The sequence below is a fragment of the Schistocerca nitens genome, chromosome 2 (assembly GCF_023898315.1).
Source record: "Schistocerca nitens isolate TAMUIC-IGC-003100 chromosome 2, iqSchNite1.1, whole genome shotgun sequence".
Lineage (NCBI taxonomy): Eukaryota > Metazoa > Arthropoda > Insecta > Orthoptera > Acrididae > Schistocerca > Schistocerca nitens.
The window spans coordinates 255,332,267-255,343,933 of NC_064615.1; positions in this window are offsets into that span (position 1 = coordinate 255,332,267).

Genomic DNA, 11,667 nt, shown 5'->3' on the forward strand with positions numbered 1-11,667 from the left:
TTCACTCACAATTTTCTTCAGACGAAGCAAGGTCGTAAGTCTGCATCAGGCACCGGGGATTCATTCCTCCGGGTTAGCGAGAACCGCGCCATTGTACCAGCTCTTTCACGTACAGTGCAACCAGGACGACACGAAAGTTTTTGTGGAACACACACACATACGCGTGCGCGCTCTGGTGCAGGTGGAGGCGGTCTTTCAGCGCGAGAACGGCCGGGTAGATGCGTCCGGCTGATTGGTGGCGGCTGACCCGGCGCCAGACGGCTGCTATCTGTAGCGGCCAATCAGGGGCCGACTCTGCTGCTCGGCTCCCGGCCGGCGGTTTTGTCGCAGGAGCCGGCGCTGTCTCTGTGGACACAAAGGAGCCCCCCACACAATAACGGGACCACCGGCTACAGGCAGACGGCGGCCGGCTGCCGCGGGCACGTGACCACCGCGGGAGTAGCAGATTTAATTTACACCGCGGGCACTGGGTCAGCCGCAAGCTCGGTCCTCTCCCTCTCAAACGGGGCCACGGCGAGCAAGCACTACTGAATTTTTCCCATACGGTCAGTACTCGGATTTGACAACAAAAGCATCAGAGTACAACCGCGACGTACAGGATGTCTTTCTTTACTTCCAGTCAACGATCACAAACAAATGGTCGTCAGACCATCGATTCCGGTCTATATTAATCATTTTCAGATCTCTCAGGAGGGTCAATATACCTCTTGTAAATCATAAACTGCAAAATAATGAAAGGGTACTTGTTTCATTTATAAACAAAACACATCAGTAATGTAAATATATTATACCTGATTAAACAAACAGGTGTCTCGTCTTCTTTTTCTTCATATTTTTGCCTCTCATGACGGTCGGCGTTGTACTCAAGATATGTAAAATTTATTACATTGAACTCTGCAACGGGATGCTTTTCGGGATGTCAAATTAAACGATTTTCAGGTGTCTAGTTTCCAAAATTATTGTACTTGGCTGCAGTTTCGACGATTTACTAAGCCATCTTCAGACCCCTGACCGACGTGTAGGACCATTGCACCTCGGTTCTGATAAAAACGGGCCAGCAATACTAGTCGGCAGATGATGGTTGAAGGTATCGCTACAGCAAGCATAAATCTACTAATACCAATATTGCTGCCCCCTGTTTTGATCAGAACCGAGATGGAATCTTCCTACACGTCTGGGACCTGAAGATGGCATAGTAAATCGCAGAAACTGGTTGCCTAATAAGTTTGGAAACTAGACGGCTGAAACGTGATTAAGTTGACATTCTGTATCGAGCAGCCGAGTCCCGCAATCATCTCATGAAAGATGGACGTAAAGGTATGCTGTTCGTGTTGCCTCGGTCGTCAGTAACCTCAACACATCCTGATATGGGAAGATTCAAGTAACGTTGGTATGGCCATGGACGGTGCATCCAACCTCACGAGACTAGAGTTGGAAAAACTATCGTTGTCTACTACAGACTATAATAAGTAACTGTACACTATAGTGGTTTTCCTGATAGTTTTGGTCAGTAACTATTGTAGCAGCGTTGCCTGTACGTTAGGTGTGTTGCATATGTGTCAGGTGTTACCTCGTTTGCAAAAAATGGCTCTGAGCACTATGGGACTTAACGTCTGTGGTCATCAGTCCCCTAGAACTTAGAACTACTTAAACCTAACTAACCAAAGAACATCACACACGTCCGCAGCTCGTGGTCGTGCGGTAGCGTTCTCGCTTCCCACGCCCGGGTTCCCGGGTTCGATTCCCGGCGGGGTCTGGGATTTTCTCTGACTCATGATGACTGGGTGTTGTGTGTTGTCCTTAGGTTAGTTAGGTTTAAGTAGTTCTAAGGTCTAGGGGACTGATGACCATAGATGTTAAGTCCCATAGTGCTCAGAGCCATTTGAACATCACACACATCCATGCCCGAGGCAGGATTCGAACCTGCGACCGTAGCAGTCGCGCGGACCTCGTTTGCATGGCTTTGTTTGCAAAAGCGATCCGTATATGTAAATTGAAGGTGGAGAATGGAGAAGGGACTATCGGTGTCAGCTGCACCAGGAATCTACGCGGAACCAGCGGCGATTGGTGAAAATGTGTGCCAGACCGGGACTCGAACACCGGATGATCTGCTTTCTACGCAGTTGAGTTAACCACTGCGCCACCCAGACACAGCGTTAATGGCAACTGTGAGGACTATATCAGCGCGCCCCACACCCGACACAAATTCCCATCTAGCGCCACCTGTCCGTAGTCCGTGTACGTGTCCTTCACGCTCGCTACTGTGAGATTCCTTGTGGAGGTCAGATGTTATTGTGCATCCGCACTGAAGAAGGTGGATTCGTTGCCTGTCGAGATGAATCAATTATATATGAACGTGGGATGTTTGTTGTTTCAGACGAGTCAGAAATGTTCAAATGGCTCTGAGCACTACAGGACTTAACTTCTGAGGTTATCAGTCCCCTAGAACTTAGAACTGCTTAAACCTAACCAACGTAAGGACATCCATCCCCAGGCAGGATTCGAACCTGCAACCGTAGCGGTCCCGCGGTTCCAGACTGTAGCGCCTAGAACCGCTCGGCCACCCCGGCCGGTATGTCGGAAAGAACAGATAACACACATACATGTATGTGATCAGTGTCTTACTAGATTCTCCTGAAAAACAGAAGCAGTGAACCGTATGGAAACTGAGTGTGGATACATAAAAGACCACGTAACCTATGGAACAGTTCTGTTCTATATGGTTATCCTCCTACCATTTACTTAAAAAAAAACAATTTTTTGGTAGGAAAATTAAAACTGCCTTATGCGAAGGTTGTTGATTTGTAATGTGAAGCAGAGGGACCTCACATGATTTGCCCTCTGAGCCCTCGTCAATGGCAGTTGTTGTCTACATTTGTCGCCCAAAACAACAAAGTTTGTGTACATAAATAGACGCAGCATGTAATTCCCACGTTAGCTGTATTACAACGCACATTTCCTCCTTTCTCCATATGCTGGCCGTGTTGTTCTGTCAGCAGTATACATAAATGAAAACTTCAATTTCCATGAACATCTTATAAGAGGGAAAGGAGAGTTTGATGTTTAGACAGTAAGAACATTAGGTTATAAAACTTCACTAAATCGGATAAACCTATTCTTGAGATGCAGTGCATTTTATTTACATAACATCGACAAATTACAGAAAGTGTTTGTATTAAATTTAATAAGGAAGTCCAATAACTCAGGAAAGTCGAAGATGAAAAAAAAAAAAAAACGTAGGTGTAGCAGGACGCCAACCAAGTATACACTATTTCGTAGCTTAGCGCCTCTACCAACTTCGCCACACTGAATTTCTGTAGAAGACGATTTTATGTCATGCTCTTCCGAAGGCTGCGATTGCTCACAGGTTATTAATTAGCATTTAACAACAAATATTGCCAAGAACGACGTGCTTTTGATGCTTCATCTTTGTGCTGTTGCCTTAAAACTGCCTACTTGCATAGCATTCAGTTAAACATGAAGTTAACTAAATATGAAAATTATTTAAAGGTCAATATCACGTTCCAAGTCATTTTATTACAACAAATCGTACCACTCACGGCGTGTTTTTCAGAGATATTCATCGCAATGGTGCTTAGAAATAGTCAGTTACGAAATTAAAAAAAAAAAAAAACGGATTTCATCAGGAAACGACATAGAAAGTGTTCTTACTTCTCATTGCTTCTACTTTAGACAGCACATTGCTAAAATACCACAGAATTTAGTTTATGTTACAGATAACGAAATGGCTCCTCAACGTGAAATAGAGGAAGTGGTGACACAAAACTTGAACAGCGCCACCTGAAGATTAACTAACTTGTCCCGTATGAGGACAGCTTAAGCAAGGAAAGTTGTGTATGCCATTTGCTTGACACAGATTAAAAAAGTTTTGCACGACTCCTCTTGACGCGTTGCCGCGAGATCCTCCCTTGCATTCCTCGGAAGTATGAATTATCAACCTCCTTTAGTCAGAACTTTTCGTGTTTTATGAAGTACACGATACATAAGCAATTTAGATACGCAGGAAACGTAGTTCAGTAATTTTAATGACCTATTCCAATGTTCTTTCCTGCGTATGTGAATTGTTTAATAATTATATCTTTAGCACTACGAATTAACTTATCTTTGATCACATCACGTATACATACATCTGTGACGTGTTTACGAACATGCGCATACAAATGTGCCTCTAGACTGATGTGATGTGTACGAAAACGATGGAGGAAAGAATATATGCTGGTGCTAAAGAGACAAAAACGGTTTTCTTGTATTATGCGGTACGTTTACCCTGTTCATCTTTTCCACTATTCCGCACATATTTTCCGCTTTTGATTTAACAAATTAACTACCGAACACTGAACCTTTTCATGACAGGAATATGTATTTCACCTCATTTAAGGGAGAAAAGCATGTATTAAGACAAATTACAGCTGATGATGGACGCACAGGGTCCGAAATGCATCGTGTACTTAATAAAACACGAAAAGTGGTGACTGAAGGCGTTTGTTAATTCACACTTCCAGTGAATTGAATACAGTCACATTTGAAACTGTGGAATATGGACAGAATTCCCCGTATTCTATCCCTGGAACAGACAACGCCGGTTGGACTAATTAAAATAAAAACTGCCACAGGGGAATGTCGCGATCTGATTGCACCGGCAGCGGCGTGCAGACTCTGCGCCGCAGTGATTGCCACTGCTTTTGACAGCGCAGTCGACAAGGTGCGGCATCGTTTTCTGTTCTCTTAATGGCCCGAATGGGTTTCCCATTCGCCTTTATTGCTATCACCCGGCGCCTGTATACGGTAGTGCCGTATCCGAATGACGCGTGGCGAGACCATTGGCTACACGTCGCTCCATAAGGCAAAGTTACAAAGTTGCCCACTTTCAAAACTGCTCTGTGCGATAACCTTGGCGCCACCCATCAGGAGCCTGACGGTCCACCTTTCTGCTCTCACGTTGCGACAGCACACTTTTCGATGTTGTGAGTGTGCGGACGACCTCCTCCTCTCAGTCCACTCGCGAACAGAAACACAGATAGTACTCGATATGATGTTAACAAATGGAACTGCACGGATAGTACTATGAATGTGGCTGAATCCTCGGTGATGTGTAATAGACGCTGCCTCGTACACGCCGAATTAACACTCCTCCTATGCGTGCAGAGCCTACGATACCTTGGTATCATTTTCGCCTCCACTGTGCGCCGCTCCGCTGCCACCAGTTTTCGGCGTACTCTCCAACTTATACCCACGGCAGAGCGACGAAATCTCCTCCACTGATTTGATTGTTTGCAACGTATCAGATACCTCATGCGACATGTGACGTCGAGGACGATCCACATCGCACAGATACTCTCAATGCTAAATGCTATCAACAATTGGATGCAGCTTCCATGCGTGTTCGGGTACTTTCGTATGACCGATACGCTCTTTAAGGTCCGTTACGAAACGTTCTCCCTCCCCCCGCGATCGGGGCTCCTTGGCCCTGCGAATGTGCGATTCCGATTGGCGTCTTCGTACGTGGCTACCGGGCACCATCAGTGGAATGAGGGCAGCTCCATTGTGTGCAGTCTGCTGGACGTTCTTATGCCCACGTTCATATGCCCGCCACTGTCAGAAGGCCACATCCTGAATCATACGGAGCACATTTCTGATTTCATCGTCGACTTCAGTTCAGCTCATGCTCACTTATCAAGCACGCGCTTTCATCGAACCAAAGATTTCTACGCCTCACTACTGAATTGTATACGCCGCAACAACATTGAACTCAAACGTCCATCGATACGGTGGCCCACGGCATGCCGTCATGTCCACCAGTCTTTCCTTCCCTCCAATGGCCTAACAACATGGTCCCACGCCGCATGTGGAAAATTAACCTCAAATCAACGTCTTTACACTGTCGGAATGTCCGACACTCCACTTAGTACAATTTGCCACTTTATGGACGATGATCCCCACCACGCAACACATGCTGCCATGAGTGACGTCTGGAAACTCGGTCGACATTTCGTTGCATGCTACCTCTGCGTTCCGTCTGACTCGATTGACCCTGTAATCTCCTAATCGGCCTACTGGACTCCGATATAACTAGCTGTGATCGCATGTGCCTATTGAAATTTTACAGTGTCTAAGGCTATCGTTAACGAATGAAAATAACACCGGTTGGTTGGGAGAAAGTGTACAAAAGACTCTTCTGAAGGAAGAATGTTCTAAACTTAAGCTAAATATTGATTAAATTTTTTTAATGGGTAGAATGTAGTGCAACCGCTCACGAACCACGCAGGGTTGGTACACAGAGACCCCAAATAGCAAAACTCATATACTACTTTAAGTGTCTCATTTCCTAATCTAATTCCCTCAGCGTCACCCGACTTAATTCGACTACATTCCATTATCCTCGTTTTGCTTTTGTTGATGTTCATCTTATATCCTCCTTTCAAGACACTGTCCATTTCGTTCAACTGCTCTTCCAAGTCCTTTGCTGTCTCTGACAGAATTACAATGTCATCGGCGAACCTCAAAGATTTTATTTCTTCTCCATGGATTTTAATACCTACTCCGAATTTTCCTTTTGTTTCCTTTACTGCTTGCTCAACATACAAATTGAATAACATCGGGGAGAGGCTACAACCCTGTCTCACTCCCTTCCCAACCGCTGCTTCCCTTTCATGTCCCTCGACTCTTATAACTGCCATCTGGTTTCTGTGCAAATTGTAAATAGCCTTTCGCTCCCTGTATTTTACCCCTGCCATCTTTAGAATTTAAAAGAGAGTATTCCAGTCAACATTCTCAAAAGCTTTCTCTAAGTATACAAATGCTAGAAACGTAGGTTTGATTTTTCTTAATCTATTTTCTAAGATAAGTCGTAGGGTCAGTATTGCCTCACGTGTTCCAACATTTCTGCGGAATCCGAACTGATCTTCCCCAAGGTCGGCTTCTACCAGTTTTTCCATTCGTCTGTACAGAATTCGCGTTAGTATTTTGCAGCAGTGATTTATTAAACTGATATTTCGATAATTTTCACATCTGTCAACACCTGCTTTCTTCGGGATTGGAATTATTATATTCTTCTTGAAGTCTGAGGGTATTTCACCTGTCTCATACATCTTGCTCACCAGATGGTAGAGTTTTGTCAGGACTGTCTCTCCGAAGGCCGTCAGTAGTTCTAATGGAATGTTGTCTACTCCCGGGGCCTTGTTTCGACTCAGGTCTTTCAGTGCTCTGTCAAACTCTTCACGCAGTATCATATCTCCCATTTCATCTTCATCTACATCCTCTTCCATTTCAATAATATTGTCCTTAAGTACATCGCCCTTGTATAGACACTCTATGTACTGCTCCCACCTTTCTGCTTTCCCATCTTTGCTTAGAACTGGGTTTCCATCTGAGCTCTTGATATTCATCAAGTGGCTCTCTTTTCTCCAGAGGTCTCTTTAATTTTACTGTCGGCTGTATCTATCTTACCCCTAGTGAGATAAGCCTCTACATCCTTACATTTGTCCTCTAGCCATCCCTGCTTAGCCATTTTGCACTTCCTGTCAATCACAATTTTGAGACTTTTGTATTCCTTTTTGCGTGCTTCATTTACTGCGCTTTTATATTTTCTCCTTTCATCAATTAAATTCAATATTTCTTCTGTTACCCAAGGATTTCAACTAGCCCTTGTCTTTTTACCTACTTGATCCTCTGCCGCTTCACTACTTCATCCTCAGAGCTACCCATTCTTCTTCTACTGTATTTCTTTCCCCCATTCCTGTCAATTGTTCCCTTATGCTCTCCCTGAAACTCTGTACAGCCTCTGGTTCTTTCAGTTCATCCAGGTCCCATCTCTTTAAATTCCCATCTTTTGGCAGTTTCTTCACTTTTAATGTACAGTTCATAACCAATAGATTAGAGTCCACATATGCCCCTGGAAATGTCTTACAATTTAAAACTTGGTTCCTAAATCTCTGTCTTACCATTATATAATCTATCTGATACCTTCTAGTATCTCCAGGATCCTTCCATGTATACAACCTTCTTTTATGATTCTTGAACCAAGTGTTAGGTATGATTAAGTTATGCTCTGTGCAGAATTCTACCAGACGGCTTCCTCTTTCATTTCTCTCCCCCAATCCATATTCACCCCCTATGTTTCCTTCTCTCCCTTTTCCTACTCTCGAATACCAGTCACCCATCATTATTAAATTTTCGTCTCCCTTCGCTACCTGAATAATTTCTTTTGTCTCATCATACGTTTCATCAATTTCTTCATCATCTGCAGAGCCAGTTGGCATATACACTTGTACTACTGTAGAAGACATGGGCTTAGTGTCTATCTTGGCCACAATAATGCGTTCACTATGCTGTTTGTAGTAGCTTACCCGGACTCCTATTTTTTTATTCATTATGAAACCTACTCCTGCATTACCCCGATTTGATTTTGTATTTATAACCCTGTATTCACCTGACCCAGGTGCCCTACAAGTTTTAACTATTGTAGGTTATTCTCTAAGTTAGCCATACTTTGTGAGAGAAATATCACTGGGTAATGCCCTCGTAAGTTTATAATTTTTCATTTAACAGTCTTACAATGTCGTAGCTGTGCGGACGACGAAGAAGGTAGCGGACAACAACGCTTAGCTGCCGTTGTTGCTGCTGCTGCTGGTGGTTGAGAACCCCGAGTCGTCTCCAGAGCCACGGATAATTGTGGGACAGGCAGTAGTTGGAATTGCAGCTTCCTCCGCCTGTCCACTCCTACCGTCTCTCAGTACTCGCGGGTTAACGAAATAGGCACGCCTACAGTGGCGCCATCATAGCTGTACCCGTCATGTGCGGGAGCGCCCAACAGACACTTCCGTACTCTTTCATTACTCAAGCTGCTCTGCGCAGTGCGGCAGCCTCTCCATACTGCAAGATAAAGAACGGCACAGCTACTGCCATTTCGTCGTTGCTATCGACACATTTAAATAAAGTTCCCTTAGCTGTTACCCAGGAATTTACAATAATACCATTTATATGCAGTTAGGAATAGATACAATTTTACATCGATTGCGTAATAACTGTAGTTCCTGTAATAAAGCTTACGGATTCAGAATCAGAAGTACAGTACAAGTTATCAACGGGTATTAAGCGGCGATATTTTTTGATGGTGCATGTTGTGAATTGGCAGGAGCCAATTCACGGGGTTTGGAGGAAGCCGAAAGGCACGCGTTTAAGCTCACGCAGGCTGGCGTGAGGTCTGGAAAATACAAGGAAATTAGAACTTAGAAAAACGGACGCAGATGGCGAAATATATAACTTTAATCCATAATTGGTGAACATCGGTCTGACGGTACATGCATCCCAAGATAAATAACAAATGATAATTGCGCCTTGCTAGGTCGTAGCAAATGACGTAGATGAAGGCTATGCTAACTATCGTCTCGGCAAATGAGAGCGTAATTTGTCAGTGAACCATTGCTATCAAAGTCGGCTGTACAACTGGGGCGAGTGCTAGGAAGTCTCTCTAGACCTGCCGTGTGGCGGCGCTCGGTCTGCAATCACTGATAGTGGCGACACGCGGGTCCGACGTATACTAACGGACCACGGCCGATTTAAAGGCTACCACCTAGCAAGTGTGGTGTCTGGCGGTGACACCACAGTGCATAATGTATTTTATCTGCATTTTCGGTGTTACAACCCATGGACTTTTATCCGTCCTGAAGACACTGATTTCCCCGCCACCAAAAATCACGCTGTTGTATGAGTTACAGGATGGGCGATCACTTACCTGTATACTGATGGCGATAAACCACTCCTTGATTTCTGGCTTTACTTATAAACCGCCCGCAATGAATTCGAGTAGCGATCGCACCACCGCAACTTCGTCGCCAAGTACCTTCACGCGATCTTTACATCACTGCCGCTCAGCTGGATGGTGCCATACGCGGTCGGCAGTTCGCCACCCGTCCCCTCCATGCTGACGTCTGGAACTCCCTGCGCTACATTTCTGTATCGTACCCCGCAGCGGGTAGCGAGATAGGCGCTTGGATACTCGCCCCTGACTTTCATGCACTGTACCAGACCAAGTCGGGCGTTCTTCCAACTCTACTGGGCCCTTCTCACCGATTTCCGCCCCCCTTTCGTGCACTTAGTAGTGGTGTCGGGGACACGGCGGCCAGGCTTCGCATGTTGACCCCTGTCCGCTCTGCCTCCACGCCCCATCTGCCAAACCGGAGGACGCCTGTGATTCTTACCATGCCCCCGCCCCCGCCCCTTCTTCCCTCTTCCTCTAGTGCGTCACACACCTTACCTTACTTCCAGTTTTTCTTGTTTACGGAATAGTGCTCAGAGCCATTTGAACCATTTCTTGTTTACTGATGCACATATTTATTTTTATTGTCCAACACATTATTACGGAAGACTTCTTTTGCACGCCTTGTTAAAAAACTAAAAGAAAATAAATCGCGCCGAAAGGATGCGCGCACGTCTTGTGGCTAGTAAACCTGAGTGAAGTGTCTGATGTTGGTTCCGCTGGAGGGATGTCCTTTACATTGTGTTTATGCTTGTACAAATTAACATGTTAGGTACCGGCGCATGTGGAACATCTCCAAGCTCAGCATGGAGGATACTTCACGAGCAGCTCATGTATTTGTATCGTCTTCAACGTGTGCAAGGCCTGACATCTGTCGATCACCCATCATGGAAGAATTTTTGCCGATCTGTTGTTCATCTTTTCGGTTTTATTGACAGAGACATAACGTTGGAAGAGACAGAATAACAAAAATTCCACAAGCAACATGTAGTGACCGACCGCAATCCTCATGCTACAGTGCAGGCTAGAATTCAGCATCGGTCTAAGATTAAGATGTGTGCTGGAATTGAGGGTGACCCTCTAGTAGGACCATACGTTGTTCCAGCATGTGCTAGAGTTTCTGTCTACAGGAACTTTATTTAGAACATCCTCCAAGACCTACTAGAAGATGTACCCCATGAAATAATAAGAAACATATGGTTTATACATGATGAAGCTCTATCACATTTCAGTCTCAGTTTCGAGATGCATTGGCTAGTTCCCAGCACGACAGGTGGATAGGTTGAGGAAGACCAGATCCATGGCTTTCACCTTGCTCCGACGTCAGTCCTTTGAATTATTATCGCTAGAGTCGCCATAAACAGCTGGTCTATGCAGCAGAACATCTAGATGGAGAAACTCTTCTTCGATATGTCATGGAAGCCTGCGAAACCATTCGAAACCTTCGGGGAGTATGTGCGACAATCCATGATTCGTCGAGTGAATACATGTTTAGAAACCAGAGGAATAAATTTACAGCTTTTATCATGGATAGACCTCCATTAATAATTCAAAAACGTATGTTTATATGATTTTTTTGACGACTGTAGTAATTTCTATCCAGCAAATGTCTAACAGACTATGTTGACATAAACACTCTTTCGACTCGTTACCAAGTCTCTGGCGACAGGGAAAGAAAACAGGACACGAGGAATAAGTGTATTCTCTAAATGGTAATTAATTATGAAAATAATCTTACAGCAGTCTTCGAAAAAGTTACAGAATGATAAGCTACACAGGTCCCTATTAGGCCATAATCGCACGTAACCATGACTAAAAGAACACACAAAATAACACACAAATAGCCTGTATTTTGGACGCAGGGACATATAGTGACGTTGTTCTGTGCC